A 16,367-nucleotide genomic window follows, 5' to 3' on the forward strand; every position below is an offset into this window, starting at 1 on the left:
TCTGTGTAGGCTCAGACTATTTTTTGGGAATTTAGTGTGCTGACCTCTTCAGAAATGAGCAGGAAGGGAAGTTTATGTCTGTAAAACATATAAATTATTAGTGCTAATAAACTGGATCTCACTGGGACTATTCGACTTAAATTTGACATTCATTATCTAAAGAAAAAAAGGATCAAAAGAAAGAAAACCGTATGTTTTCCTTTGTGTGTTTCTTTGGGGCAAAGCCTAGAAAGTTGCCTTTCCATTTATGAAGAATTGTATGCTCCGCTGGGACCTGGAGTTGATGGAAACCATTCCATAGCAGCACCATGCAGTGAGCTGCCCACGTCCAGAGATCCAGGAGGAGCAGATAAGCCTTCCTTTTAGCACTAGAAAAGATATAACAAAGGGACAGGTGGGTACAAATAGGGATCAAAGGACAGGAAATAATTTAAATGGTTTAATTGACTGAAGATATTTCCACTGTGGTCAAGACAAGCAGAATCTTTACTGCTTTTGCTTATACTTGCCTTAAATAGAGGAGAAGAGAAGACCTTCAAGAATTAGCTTCCTACAGTCTCTGCAGAATTCAGCAAGGCTCTCATCAGCTGGGAGGAGCAGCATATGAGCACAGGAAATGGGCTTCTAGACCTGAGGGAGTATTCAGCAGTTCAATAACTACTATGTCAGACTTCTGTGGTATGTTTCATTCCAATAGCCTCAAATCATCTTGCAATGAAAGACCTTTCCTGTGTTATGAGATCCCAATTCAGCAGGTAAACATCCCTTATTCAGAGCCCCTCCAAAGAAAGGCTTTTGAACAAAAAACAACTAGATTATACTAGAATATAAATGAGAATTCTTAATTTCTCACAGAATTATCAAGGCTGGAAAAGACCTTGAATATCATTTAGTCCAGCCGTCAACCCAGCACTGCCACAGTTATCCCTAAACCCGATCCCCACCTGCCACAAGTCTCTCCAACACTTCCAGAGGTGTGACTCCACCACTGCCCTGGGCAACTTTATTCAAGGCTGAGCCACTCTTTCAATGTGGGGGGTTTTTTGTTTGTTTGTTTTCGGGGTTTTTTTTTGTTTTTGTTTTTTTTTTTTTTTTTTTTTTTGGTGGTTTTTTTTTTTTTTTTTTGGTGGTGGTGGTGGTTTTTTTTCTAATATCTAGTTGGAACTTCCCCTGGTGCAACTTAAGGCTGTCTCCTCTTGTCCTTTCGTTTAACAGATGGCAGAAATGATGATCCCCACCTCACTACAACTTCCTTTCAGGCAGTGGTAGAGAGCAATGAGGTTCCCACCTGAGCCTCCTTTTCTCCAGGCTCCCTCACCCAGTCCTCAAGACACAGGTTTTCTAGACCCTTCACCAACTTCATTGCCCTGCTTTGTACATGCTCCAGACCCTCAATGCCCTTTTTGAAGTGAGGTGCCCAGAACTGAACACAGATTTTTGAGACATGGCCTCAGCAGTGTTGAGTACAGGGGGACAATCACTGCCCTGGCCCTGCTGGCCACACTATTGCTGACACAGGCCAGGATGCCATTGGCCTTCTTGGCCACCCGGGCACACCCTGGCTCATGGTTCAGTGCCTGCCAACCAGCTCCCCCAAGTCCCTTTCTGTTCTCTCAGAGTGACAGCTCTCAAACCACTCTGCCCAAAGCCTGTAGTGCTGACTTGAGTTCTTGTGAGTCAGGTGCAGGACCCGGCCCTTTCCCTTGCTGAAGGTCACACAGCTGGCCCCAGCCCATTGATCCAGTCCATTGAGACCTCTTTATACAGCCTTCCTGCTCTCCAGGAAACCAACAGTCCCCCCTAACTTGATGTTTTCTGTGAACTAACCAGGATGCACACAGCCCTCTTGCCCAAACCATCAATAAAGATGCTAAACAGGACCAGCCCCAACGAGTCCTGTGGAACACCACTGGTGACCTGCTGTCAAATGGATTTATTTCCATTCAGCACCACTCTCTGAGCCAGACCATCCAGCCTGTCTTTCACAAATTGGACTGACTAGGTCAAAGACAATCACCATAAAATGGGTGGCATAAATCCATTTTCCCCTTCCCACTGCATCCTTGCAGGGCTGCCTTCTAGCCTGGTTTCATTCAACTGTCAATCTTTGGACCAGAGCAGGCCATGCATAACCAGTCCTGGTCCTCATGAAGCTGCTTCTTCCCATCCCAAAGACACTTAATTATGAATCTACTTCTTGCTTTTACTCATTATGTCCCAGCCTGCCCACTGGAAGCCTCTTTTACTAAGCAGTTGCTCCTTCTTGTCTGCCATACCCTACCTCTTCTATGAAGTTACCTCCTCCTTGACACTTCATGGATAAAAAGGGTAGAAGGAACCATCTTCCTCATACAAGGGCTGCAGTTGGGTCAACTGTATCTTATTACAAAGAAATCTAAACTGTAAACTGAGGATAAATAAAACAGACACTGTCAGTTGAACCTTGGCATTATCCTAATTTTTCAGTTGGGAGACAGGAGCCAAGAAAAGGAAACATCTAAAATACTAAAAATTGTGTGAGGCCTCTAACTTCCTAGGTGCCTTGCCCAGTTCTCCAACTTGGTTGGTTTATGTGGCATGCCATAAAAATTTAGATGAGTCCATTTTAAAGTCTTCCATGTCCTGGAAATGCTCAGAGAACTTACCCACTCACCACTCACAAGAATGTTGTTCCTGTGCATATATAAAGCATTGGCCTTAATTAATCTGATGTACAACATTGCATCTTAAAAATGTCAAAAGCCTAGAGGATGCTTTTCTCCACCAACAGCAGTCAACAATGCTTTGTTTTTCTCTCTATTTCTCAAAATAAAAACTTCACCAGTCCAGTTTTGTTCAGGGATTAATTTGATTTTTGACTGATTTCACAATCTCCCCAGTTTAACCCTGTGGACTACTGTATAACCATCAGCCTTTAAGCTGACTTTTCATTCCAAATCAGTGTTTTCTAAATAATTATTTACCCATGAACTGGTCATAGAGGCCCTATGGCAATGTTTTCCTCCCCCTTCCATATGCAGAATCATTACTCTAAAGGGCAATGTGCCTTAGGTTTCTAGACTGTTCACCAATTCATCTTTTCTTAAGGCCACATTATGCATAAGCATTAATGTGCAGCACCAAATCTGGAGAAAGCCTGTACAACTCTCCAGAGGAAACAAATTAATTTTATACCATCAGTGAGAACAAAGTGCAGAGGCACCCTGAGTGTGTGAATTTCCTGAACCCGTCCTAAGCTTTCAACTAACAGGGGCTCAGGCAACAGTAAACAGCAGTTCTGAAAAGCACATGGAGCAGTACCATGAAATTTCTTTTTTCTATGTATAAGTTTTCTTATCCAAAAAGTGAAGATTTACAAGCCAGCCTGAAACATTCAGCATTCTGGTGCTGCAGGAGGCTGCCAACAGGAATTGTTCCAGACCTGAAACTGGGCAAACAGGAGAAAAGGGATGGGATTACAGAGGTGAGTCCACAGCATGAAAAAATGTAGTCAAAGTGTTAGTGTTGCACAATGTGTTAGGGTGAAGGGACCCACTCCTCCACATGGTTCTGCTGGATTGAGTAACACCTCCACTCGGACCTGCCCTGAATTCAGACACAAAACAAAATTCCCTTACAAGAAAGTTCATGTGCTACAAAGGGTGGCTCAGTTCTGTCAACTCCATCTTTCCCACCAGTGTTCTGCCCACCAAGTTCTTTGCAGTGTCTCTCAAATTATAAACTGCTCAGCATGACAGATCTGACCTCCACCTAGGCTCAGTTTAGTTGGTGTAGGGGCAGGTTGCTGCCCCTTCAAAGCTGGTAACCTGCACATGGCAGTGGGCTGTATGTGAAAGGGACAATAATTGGAGCCAATGCATGTTAGAGTGAACAGGTAGCAGGGCCAAGACCCGAGTTCATGGCTCTTCTCCTTGGCTCTGATGTGATTGTGTAGAGTACAACCTGCTCAGGGCTTGTGCCACCACTTACACAAAGTTGCACAATTAATAAGACAGGTGATTATGGCTAAAAGATCCTGAAGGAAATGGGAATAAACTGTGGAAAATGGAACACTGAAATTGTCTGGGGGAAGTGATGTTTTGTCCTGTGCCTAGCTGCAAAAAACATAAATCAACAGAGATTAAAGAAAACATTCCTTCTCCCTAGCTCTCAAAACCTTTGAACAGCAGGAGACCCACCAGTCTAAGGTTAAAAAAAAAAAAAGAAAAAAAAAAAAAGGAGTGATTAGAGGGAGGGAGTAGGTCAGTACATGGACTTTAGAAGAGGAAATGCTGTATTTAACAGCCCTTACTTGCCTTTATACCATGTAAGGTGTCAGAACACTGGGGCTTCCTCACTGCATCTCAGTCACCAGAAGGGGGTGGTCAGCAGAGCACCCTGTTGCTGAGCAGAGATCCCCAACAAGAGTCAAGCTCTCCACAGCTGTGCGTGGTGGGAAGGCAAGGCATAAGTGAAAAGCAGTCCACACTGGTTACAAGGATATTTCTTTTTCCCCTGGGGACAACCAGAGCTGCCCAGAGATTGTGCAGCCTCCTTGGAGGTTTTCAAGGCCCACTTAGTTAAAGTTTTGAGTAGCCTGGTCTCATCTTATTGCAGATCCTGTCTAGAGCAGGATGTTGGACTGGAGACCTCCTGAGATGTTTTCCACCCTAATTATCCTGTGATCATACTTCCTCTGATATTGTTTGCATATCAACTGATCCTGTATCAGAAAATAAAGCAGCTCTATAATTGGTAGTAAGGACTCTGTCTCAGTATTGCAGTATTTGCGTTCCTCTGCCTTTTGTAATGGCCAATTAAGTACCACTACAATTACATTACAATTACAGTTGTAATGAGATTACAACACAGTTGAAATTACATCTAGATGCCTAACACCTCTTTTTTAATATCCAATTTTGACTTCAGTGTGTCAACAAGCCAGTACTTTCCAGCACAGAAAGTTTGCATGCTGAACATACTACATATACTATGATGTTTTGATATAGTGACCTATAATAGGAAAAAACACACATGCACAGGAAATTAATCTTCATCTCCTGGAGCTGTTCAAACGTCCAAGGTTCCATCAGACTCTTCCAGCTTAGCACCATCTTCCTTTGCATTTCTAGGGGATGAGAACATAAGGAAATGCCATTCCTTTTACAGCTAAATCGTGCTATTACTCCAGCTACTTCTGAGATATTGGTACTGTTTGTTCTCTTAGCAGCAACTTTGAGATACTCAAACAGTCACATATTGCTCAGAGAAAATACAGAAGAAAAACAAGCTGAAATTTTGTGGAGACCTTAATTATGAACATATAAGGATAAGTACATTTTTCTTCATTAAATCCAGAATGTCCAGCCTGTACAACACAGCAAGAATTTCTAACCCTTCTCAAGTAATGTCATTGATGCCAGATATTTAGTGCAATGATTTCAGCAGTGAATGTCAAATATCTCTCAAATATTTGCATGCTTCTTAGCTCCTAAACTGACAAGCTTTAATTTAAGCAGATATAAGTGAAATCTGCCACAGCACATGTTGGCTAAGATATTTAAATTATACAGGCCACAATGAGAAAGACACAGAGCACATGCAATCCTCATTAGAATCAGTGTGGAAGGGGCTCTTCTCATTACAGTTATTTAAACAATAAATTAATTAAAAACTCCTCAAAAAGCCCAAGCACAAAACTATTCAAGATGTGTGGGAAAAATGCCACAGTCTTGCAATCTGCTCTTCCTGGAAAAAATGGCAGTCCTCTCTTTTCATCTTCACTTCTCTTTTCCCCACAGATTTTGTGTGGAGCATATAATACATAAGCACAGAAATGGGCCAGCAGAAAGTATGAGGACATTAATTCCTGCATCATACCTTCCTGCAACCTCAATAGACCCCAGCAGCCTAGGTAGTGGCAAACTGAACTAGGGGGCTCCTCAAGTTGCTACAAGAATTACCTGCTCTTTCCAATATGAGTCCTTAGCATGTTATACCTCCCTCAGTCCATTCCTTTGTCTTTAGCCCATCCTTTAGGGATACAGTAAGCTTCATCGGACAGACACTACGCCTTTTCAGGTTTACTTTTCTCCAGAAAGCACTACATGCCAGCCTGTATCTTTCTACCTTCTGTCCCTCACCCCAGCCTTTTGAGCCTGTTGGCATATTTCAAGCCAGCTACTAGAGGACTAGAAGATGAAATTCCACAAATCATGTGAAAATCATTAGGGAGGAAATAACTATAGTGCTTCTAGCAAAAGAGACTTCTAAGAACTCTTTCCCCCTACTTCTAGTCACCAGAGAATCCCCAGAGGAAAGCGCTTTGAGGAGTTTCCCATTGAGAGGTCTCGATGGACTGGATCAGTGGGCTGGGGCCAGCTGTGTGACCTTCAGCAAGGGAAAGGGCCGGGTCCTGCACCTGACTCACAAGAACTCAAGTCAGCTCTACAGGCTTTGGGCAGAGTGGTTTGAGAGCTGTCACTCTGAGAGAGCAGAAAGAGACTTGGGGGAGCTGGTTGGCAGGCACTGAACCATGAGTCAGGGTGTGCCCAGGTGGCCAAGAAGGCCAAGAAGTCAAACCTTGGAATAGACCTTATACCTTCTTAGACACACGTTAATCCAGTCACAAGATCCAAAGTCATAGAAAACCAGGCTTCTCATGTGCCACACATTAATTCCAGCTATCAGACCATAACTCTAGGCCTGCTTTTGGGTAGAAGTAATTGTTATTTCCACCTGTCTGTTCAAGTCCATGGAGGACAAAGGACTGGATCTAAACTTACAGTTAGGTATCCACAGTGCCACTTGGATAGGTGGAGCAGCCAGGTAGCAAATGATCTTCTGTCCCTCCTCTAACCACTCAGTTCTCCTCCAGAGCAGTTACTGAGGCACCTCTAATTCATGTGCTGAGCATGTCCCGAAATATAAATGTTTTGTCTACATTGGGCCAAACATCCTGGAGCCATCCTACCCCAGAAGGCATTTGGGACTTATGAACTAGGCCCTCTAGTACTGATACTCACTCAGCACACAGCTGGTGGAGAGGAGAAAGTGCTGTTGAGTCTGTCCTGTTAGACAGCCAGCAGCAGCTCAGTTGCCAGGGTTTAGCAAGAGTGTACAGAGGGAGCTTTCCTTTTGGGATCTGGTCACTTTCTGCCCCAGGTGCCTCCATCCCAGGTACGGTTCAGAATTATTCTCTTGGTCTCAAGCCAAGGGAACTGAGAATAACAGATGATGGTGATGACTAACTACAAACATCCTGTTAATGCCCTGCTGAGATGGTCAGCCAACAAATTTCCATCCAAAGAGAAGTGCCGAAGAAAATGGAATATGCCAACCTCTCTCTACTGATGGAAGAGGCAACCTAAACCATTAAACTTCTCTCTCTTACACAGGTACCTTTACAATCTGTCCTTCAGACTCAAAAATATACAATTCAATCCTTTATACTCGTAACAATTTTATTTTTAATACAGACAAACCTGTTAGATTCAGTTGGGGTACATTTCAGACTCTATAAATAATGTTCATATATTTCCATTATAAATTTAGTGCAGAATTTCAAGTCTTACTTTTTAGACGCCAAATGCTTTTAGTAGAAAGCTTTTTAGATAATAGGATCATTCTTGTATTATGCATTCATAAATTTCTTTCAGTGATAGGGGTGGGTTAAAAGATCAGTTCAACACTGCTGATTAGTTTCTTAATTAAGTTATTGTGTTCAAAGAGGGATAAATAAATACCAGTCACAATTTAAAGGGAAGCAAAAGTGGGTCACAGAACTTGAAAAGACTGCCCAATGAAATAAAAACAACAAAATGTTGCATTTTTCTCTCTGGAGAAGTGCTTTTGCAAGTGGCTAGTGCTATTTTTCTCCCTATCAAGAAGTGGACTGGAAATGCTGCACCGATCTATCATGAAAAAGGGGTCAATCAGGGGTGTTTTGTAAGGTGGGGAATGAGATTTACAGCAACATAATCAGTTGGCCAGTTCATCATTACACGCTACACGTGTCCTAAATTAGGAGAGCATGAAGCGGGTGGATACATTATGCTGCTTCACGGGAAGCAATTTAAGCAAGTTGTTCTTGTTCCAGTTCTTTGAGACTCAACAACACATCTCGCAGGAATCTGTAAATCATCAGCAGGTGATGTTGTTGGCTGTCATAGCACAGACAGGCAGAGCCAGCTACAACTTTTACCAGGCATTTTTTCTGTTCTTGTTCTTAAAATTCTCCTTTCCAGGAAGCTGCAAAACAAACCACAAAACAGTCAGTAAAGTAGGACAGCACAAAACAAAATTCCAGAGATAAGAGGCATGCTGATAATAAAGTCTTTGACATCTGTTTGGGAGCATTGCTGAGTTAAATATCAGTCCTTTGCCAGATTAACATACGTATGCCTGCTCTCTCTGTTGACCTATGTAGCCTGCCTCAGTATCTGAATGCCCTGGGAAACACCAATGAATGTACCCTCACAGCACCCTTTCGGGGTATCAAAATGTAGAGATTAACAGACTTCTCTGAGGGCAGATGTAAAATATATGGCAGAGAAAGGCCCTCAGAATTCTGGTTCCACATAACCACAGCAGGAGCATCTATGTTACAGGGTCCCCCATCTATCTGGTACATAAAAGGTTGCTACTGATTGCTTCTGTGGCCACCGAGGAAGGAGCAATATTTACATCAAAGACAACAGTGATGGTTATGAGTGGAATCTTCTAACTGCTGAGAAATGAGATACCGGGACAGGATATTCACAGCAACACTTGTGACTTGTCCTTCAAATAGGTTTTTGAAAAAGGGCTGATAAATAATCCTTAGGAATGGGTCTTTTGAAAGATGGAATTGCCCTGCTGTGTTCTATGCAGTGGACATGACAGCCTAGGGTATTACCTAGTTTGTTTTGCTGTCTTTAGCTTTGCAGTGCATATCAGGACTTGAGTGGTAGACAAGTAGTGATGACATTTATTATCACCAAGGTAAAAGAGAAATAGGTTTAAGTCTACTGTGTCAGAAGATATACAAAAATTATATAGCTCATGAAGTTATAATAAATGAAGAAGCTACAGAGAACTTGGGACAGGCTCTCTCAGCAATGCTGAAGCACAGTGGGGCATGAGGGAGCATCTCCATATAAAGAGACTAGGGCTCTGTCAGGAACTATAGGGAGTATGTAAGGTGTGCTGAAAAATGAAGTAACTTTCAGGAATTGTCTCAGCAGCTGATCAGTCAAGAATCTATAAGAAGGAAAAGCAAATGATACGGCCACATCTGCATGGAAGATGAGATCTTATGGGTCCAATCCAACCCCTTTTTCAATTAAACAGAGCACTTCCATCTGACTTCAGGAGCTTGGACTTGGCTTCCCCTTTACGAAAAGTGACCCAAACTTCATATTTTATAAGGGGCTGAATTCCTAGGGAATGCCAAGAAATTTAGCACCCTCCAATGGAGTCTCTTGTTACATCATACTTGCGTGGGATTTCTGAACATCTGAAACCTGATCCAAAGTCATGGACAAACAGTGACTACATAGATGCAGTCAGAGGGGTCTCAACTTTCTTTATGTGCACTTAGCAACTCACAGTGCCCAAGCATTAAAATGCAGGTATCACACTTCTGAGCTGGGCTTTCTGATCAAAAATATATCTGTGCATAACCCCAGCCATCATTTTGCAGTATATCTTCCTCCCCTGGCTTGTTTGAATGGGGTTTGCCTCTGCCTTCTTTATAGAGATAAAATAATTGAAACAGCTGACATAAAGCATGTGTTCTGAATTATTTATGTGTTTTCTATGGGATTAAAAAAAAAAAAGGAACAAAAAAAAAGAAGAACGAAAATACCAAGCATACCTGCCTATCTATGCAGCAGAACCATGGTTTGCATTCTGTGAGGAAAATACCTGTTACATCATGTATGGGTATGTGAGTTTTCTATGGATTAAGCAAACACCACCATATGCTGCAGGTCAAAAAAAAGATAAAACCCTGTGCATGTGTAGAGATACAGATATCTGTCTCCTTCTGCCATTTCTAACAGCATGCAGAGCTAGAGCTCATAGCAGGATCTGGCACTGAGGAACCAACATGTGCATCTGAATGTGGCCCTGCAGAGATAGATACATTTGTTTGTATGCTTATATTGCATCAGGGATGGAATATGCAGCTCATTTCTTCTCTTTTGGCTAAGATGGGGAAGGCTCAAGTCATGAAGCCCTAGCAGCATACCACCCATCAGGGCATTCCCAACAAAAACCTCAAAATCCTCTGAGTAGTCAAGCTGCAGGTATATACCTGGGAATTTCCACAGCCCAGCTCACCATGTTACAGGATCACAGCTGTGATAACTTGATCTTCACTACACCCGAGGGAGAAATCTAAGTCAAAGGCTTTTCAGGCCTATAGGTGTCACTATTCTGTTCCTGAGAGAGACCATTTTTATGAGGCCGTGATATGTTGCATTTACCTGAAGATTATGTTCAGCTGTTGCCTTTCCAAATCTTTTGATACAGAGCCTGTAGATGTTCACTAGCCTGTCAAGGATAAAATCAATCCAGGGGAATCTTGGAAAGACACCAAGCAAAGGGGAACCTAGATCACAATAACATGATATGAAGTGTAGATAAGGATCCAAACTTATCTAGGGCCTGGGGTTTAGTTGTCCTCTTTCTATCCACAACATTGATGTTTTATATCATTGATGTTTTACATTACAAAAAATCCTCTAAAATTTTACACATGCAACTTCTGTGACATTGGCCATTGAGGAACTCATGCTGGTTTTGGTAAGTGCTGGTAAAAATGGCCTTTTTGGCCTAGAGCTATTACTTTTGCCTCTGGGAAGCAAAGAAAGTAAAAAATAGATTAGTAACTACAGCTTGAGGGACATATTTACATGGCCATGTAAATAAAAAGTTGGCCAGGCTTCTTTTATTTCCAGTTGATTCATCTTTATAATATCTTTTCAGCTTTACATAGAAGATGGTTCTTATCACAGAAATCAGCCTCAAATCAAGGGCTAAATGTGGAATATCCTTTATTACCTAGACCAACACTTTTTAACCCCATGTCTGCCCTTTACAGACTTAAGCTCTGGTTCAGAACCAGACACAATTTCCAAGCTGCTCTCTTTTAACAAAAAATTTAATCTTTTTCTAAGTTTGCTGGCCATAAAGCATTTCTAAGTTTCAATATAGCCTGGCCTCCCACATGTGTCCTATGGTCACTTCTAGAGAACCTATCCTGAGCTGGTATACACTGTTCAGGGAACAAAGGCAAATATTTGTTGTGTAGTGTGACGTAACCTTATAAGCCTCTTGCAAGCCCACCTCCTCACCCTTCTCCCTCTAAGGCCAGAAACCTGTTGCTACAGATTTTTGGTACTAGAGGCTGAAATCAGGCATGAGAGTGATGAGGGGAACATGCAACAACACAGCTGCTATCTGCTCACATGATGAGTGCTACACAGGAGTCTGCCAGCATCTCTGTCCCTGCCTCGACAAACACTGCTGCCTGGTTATTGAAACCACCTGCAGATCTCCCCTCTACTCACATGATGAGCAAATCCAGACCACTGACTCAAAATCTCCATGCCCTAGGATCCCCTTCCTTCCTGTTTTAACAAAGATAATTTCAAAATCTGGTAGCTTGAAAACTTCCAGCGTTCAGCACAAATTGCTTTAAATCCCAGTGGAAAATAGATTCTTCCATTTCAATAACACAGAGTTTGCTTAGAGAGCTGACAATTCAGAGGAGACTCAACCACAGCTCCTGCCAAACCTCGACTGCACACCACAGCAGCCGGGGCAATGAGTATTTATTTTTTCCCACACGGGTGGAATTGAGATATCACTCATGTAAATATGTTTCCCCATGTTTTAAATGATGGCTGATAAAGGGTGTCTCCTACACTTCAAGAAGCTGAGTGCACATCTTTGTCTAGTCACCTGCTCTGGAAAATTTGGATCAGGTCATCTACCTCCAATAATGTCTTGGATACTCCTGCTGGTCTTTAAAATACAAAACATTCTCCTAAGGGGATGGAAAGGAGAACCTCATTAAAACATCATAGATGGGAGAATACTTATTCTCCTTCAGTTAGCACCTGGCATCCTTCTCACTAGTTTCAGTTGTCCTCTCACATAAGCCCACACTTAAAACCATCCATTGCTGTCTCAAAGACCTTTTCCACAGCCTGCTAGGGGCTTATGCTAAATACTGATCTAGCCTCAATCCCACCCAACCAGCAATACCTTTAACACTTTGCTGACCAACAAACTGCAGGAAAAGTGGGATTACTCTTTGTCACCCTCAGCCCAGTAAGCGTCATCCTTCTTAGTCACTCAAGTCCAATGTCATACAATGTCTCAGGTCTTCCTTACAGGCAGCAGCTGCTGTCATAGCCCTACAGGAACCAAATGGATTCCCTTTCTTCTCAGGGGAAAATGCCAGCACCATGAAGAGCCTGCCTTCCCAGAATACTCAGGAGTCAGCACAGTAATCAGCAAGAGTCAGAAGTTTTCTACAGAGCTCCAGATCCAGGACTGCCACTATGATTTAACAGTGTCCAACACAGACAGACGTGGCCAAAGAAATCCAGCTGCTGCCAAACTGGTTGCAGTTGCAACTGCATCTGAAGCTGGCCAGCACTCTGTGGTGGTCTTCTCACACCTTTTTCTTAATGCGAGAAGCTCAAGCATGCCAAAGGGGTTAGGATCTGCACAGATGTAAGTTCAGGCAACTGCAAACAAAGAGAATATAAATCTTGTGTTTAGAACAGAAAAAAACCCCAACAGTCCTTGCCACTCCTTCCCCACCTCATCTTCCAAGCTGTTATGTATTCACATACTAAGGAGCTCCCAAACCTTCCCTAAGTCCAGCAGTTTTCAATGCTCAGGTCCAAGACCTGAACCATTCCTCCTGGCTCCCAGGAGATGCTCTATGGGGGCCAAGTGGGGGTGTCATGGCCCAATGCCATGCTCGGGAGTTTCCCAAGAGCTCTGCTCCACTTTTGGGGGTATGAGTTGCATAGAATAGGATGCCCCACAATGCCCTCTATAAAAGCTCTCCTTTGCTCCCAGAAACCTTCTGAGAAGTGGTAGTTTTTCCCTCTCTTCAGAACAGAAGCAGGCAAAATAAAGCACCTTGTTGATCACCCACCGCTTTCCTAACAAAACAGAACATGCACTAGCAGAAAAACAAAATAGCAACCTCCCCTTACAGAAAATTACACAGCTTTGTCTGGCATGTTTTTCTACTCTAAAACCCATCCCAAGAATGAAAGCAGTAAGTGGGCACCATCAGGGGGCTGGGAACAAGTATCAGAACAAGTTCCACCATAAAGCACTTGTGTAGCCACAGATACATACGCAATGATGAGGACACAGAAAAGCTCATGAGGGAATCAACCATTTTCTCATCAGAGAAGGACTTGAATGTTGTCCCATCAATAAGGGTAGGGGCCACACAGTGAGCGGTAAGGAGAAAACTAAATATTGAGTTGCTGCTCAGTAATTGAGCACAGCCCATGCTGTGCACGAAATAAGGCAGAAATGAAAGGGAGGAAAATAGCAGAAGCATATGTAATTAAATGCTATGACAGAAAAGCATTCCCACAGGGACTAACAGAAGATACCAGGGGTAGCTGGAGTTCTGGGACTTGCTGACTTGAAATTGTCAAACATGTGCATGTATGAGTGTGTCTGTATGTGTGCATTCCGGCTGTGCATGTGGGATTGCTCCATGCACAGGTCATCTACATAGAATCCGTAGCCCAGTCCCTTGAGAGAATGCTAGAGGGATGGGAACTGAGGCTTAAAGGACAAGTGCCAGAGATCCATCAACAAAAAACTATGCAGAAGAACAGAGTGGTTCCTTATACTGTTCATGTACGTATATAATTTCCACTACTGAGGAATTTGTGAGTAGCAGGGCACTTAGAGTCAAGTTGCAGGTTACCTACTAGAAAACAACAGCCTTGCCTTTGCAACTCTGAGGGCGTCCTTTAATTAATTTCTTTTTAAATGTGCATACATTCAGCTTTAGCATGAGCAATGGCTGGAGTAGGAGAAATTCAGGATACCCCTCTTCTAGTAGAGGAAGTAGGAAGCTAGACACCTACCCATCATTTAGATCTCTCTCCAGAATGCTGTTTGCCTGCAGATCATTGATCAAAATGATAAGTTTTGATCATAGATCAAAAAGCATTTGTTCCAATTCTGGGACAGACTAGAGAGTGAGGCAAGGCCTGGGTGGAGCTGGAAAAAATGACAGCAGGCAGCAGATGGGAAATGGAGGTAGCCCAGGGAGGAGAGGCAGTGGAAAACTATATTAGTAGGTAGCAGCTGGGATGAGAGGGGAAGTGGTCAGTTTAAGGGGAGAAGAAAAGACAGAGCTGTAATGCTGTTCACTCTGGTCACTACTGCAACATACAAAAAGGAGCATGGAAAAGGAAAATCAGAAGGCAGCCTTTAAATTCTCTGGTTTCTGGCAACCTGGGAAGCCTTGTTCTGATCATTAAAATAATGACCAGTCTACAGTATAGCAAGAGAGGAGGGTGCCAGCCGCCTCTCTTCCAAAACTGACCAAAGCTGCCAGAAATTTTCCCACTGGCTTGGGCCTAAGGGTGCCACTAAGCCGATTGCTAATCTCTAACACATGCCTTGTCTCAGCAGTCGCAGTGGGGTGAGGCACAAGGGTTTTAATTTCTGCTTTACATCCTTCCCGCTAACGTCCAGCATGCCTCTCCCTTCACCACATGGCTTTGCGACCTCTGCTTCTACTATTTTCCACCTTCTTTTTCCAAAAGTCAGCCTGAGGGACAGGGAAGGTGGTGAAGCACTGTGTGGGAGCAAAACCCAAACATGACCACTTGAAGCAAATATTATTTTTCAACTGAAAGACTTTTAATTCCCCTCCCCCCCCCCCCCCCGCCAGTTTATTTTTAGAACAATGGTAAAACATACAAATCCTGGAGGCCTCAAGCACTTTCCTGCTGTGCTACTGATTTAATTTATTTCTTTAATTTGTTAAAACCTCACCAAAAAAAATGTTATCCTTTGGAGACTTTGCTAGCCCAAGTTTTGCATATATTATTTGCTGCAAAAGATTAATGAGGTAGCAAAGGCATTTTTTAATGGATTCCCTTGGTTTTCTCTCACTCTCCATCACTTTTTTTTTTTTCTTTCAACTCACACAGCAGTGCAGGTCCACAAGTCTGCTAAGAACTCTCCCCAGACAGGATACAGGGTATGGGAAGGAAGTAAAAAGCCTCTTTCACAGCTCTTGCCCTTCTCCTTCCCCGCTCAGAGATGCCGTGCTAGCCGGAGCGCTGCACCAGCCTCTTGCAGATCCAATGCCTCCGCAGCCACGTCCTTGTGCGGCTCCCGGGGAGCGGCGGGAGCCCAACACCCCGGGTTTACAGGAAGGCTGCTCGTGTGACAGCAGCTAATCCTACGCATAGTTCAGAGGTGCCGTCAGCCAGCCCGGCCAGGCACTCGGGCCCTTCTCTTGGCTCACCGAGGAATCTGCTGACACTCCCAGAGACTCTTGGGGAGCACTTTGGATCCCGGCCCCAGAAACCTTCCCATCGACCTGCCCCTCTTACGGGAAATGAGCAATGCCTGAAGTGTGGCAGCAGCACTGACTTCCGTGGTGGTGGCTAAGAATCAGGTCTGTTTTTCTTTCTTCATCCAGAATAACAGGCTATTTGTCAAGAAGACACACTATGCTTAGAGGTGTCTAAATACTTTCTCTTCTCTCAGCCCATGCTCAGCCTCTATTCCACAGAGCACGGATTTTGTCTAACAGGAGGTGAAATGGAGAGACAGAAGAGGAAAACAAGAAGTGAGGGAGCACAGGAAGAGTGGGTTAAGGTACTGGGGTCAGGGCAGAGAGATATAACAGGATCTTTGTGATAGCTTTGGAGACAGGGTAGGTCGGTGATGGGGCACAGGTATGTAAAAGGGAAAAGAAGTTATAACACTCTGCTGCAGAAATGAGAAGAAAGGTGAAAGTCTCTTGGAAAGCAGCCAACAGAGACCTCCTCCCTTTCTTCACATGCAACGCTGATTTTTAACCTGAATGGACCAAAAACAAATGGCAAGCAGCCACTCTTCTAGCTTATCTCCCTGCCTTTTGGGAAGTCTGCCCACTGCTTTAGGGCTGGAGACTCCTATGTGCTGAAGAACTGAAGACAAATGCCCTTCAGCATGACTGCAGCTAGGCCACTCAGCACATCATCACACTCAAACCACTTAGAACAATTTGGAACTCTGTCCAACTTGACCCATCCAAGAGACTACACTACGGGAACTGAGTTGGGGATACTAACCATGGTATGATTTAATTTAGGGGGATCAGCTAGTGGTCCAAGGGCCATGTACAG

At 43.5% G+C, this 16,367-nt stretch overlaps 1 long non-coding RNA gene across 4 annotated transcripts in view; it reads right to left on the reverse strand.

Annotated features, from left to right (window-relative positions):
* Positions 1-7,438: 7,438 nt before the first annotated feature.
* LOC136293759 (uncharacterized) overlaps positions 7,439-16,367 on the reverse strand; it is a 177,883-nt gene continuing 168,954 nt past the window's right edge. For all 4 annotated transcript variants that reach the window (XR_010722319.1, XR_010722446.1, XR_010722385.1 and 1 more), the window contains one exon: positions 7,439-8,229. This is a non-coding gene — a long non-coding RNA (uncharacterized lncRNA). The remainder of the gene's footprint in view (positions 8,230-16,367) is intronic.

This window comes from Chamaea fasciata, unplaced genomic scaffold (genome assembly GCF_029207755.1).
Source record: "Chamaea fasciata isolate MVZ Bird 193981 ecotype frontalis unplaced genomic scaffold, bChaFas1.0.hap1 SCAF_1, whole genome shotgun sequence".
NCBI classification, from domain to species: Eukaryota; Metazoa; Chordata; class Aves; order Passeriformes; family Sylviidae; genus Chamaea; species Chamaea fasciata.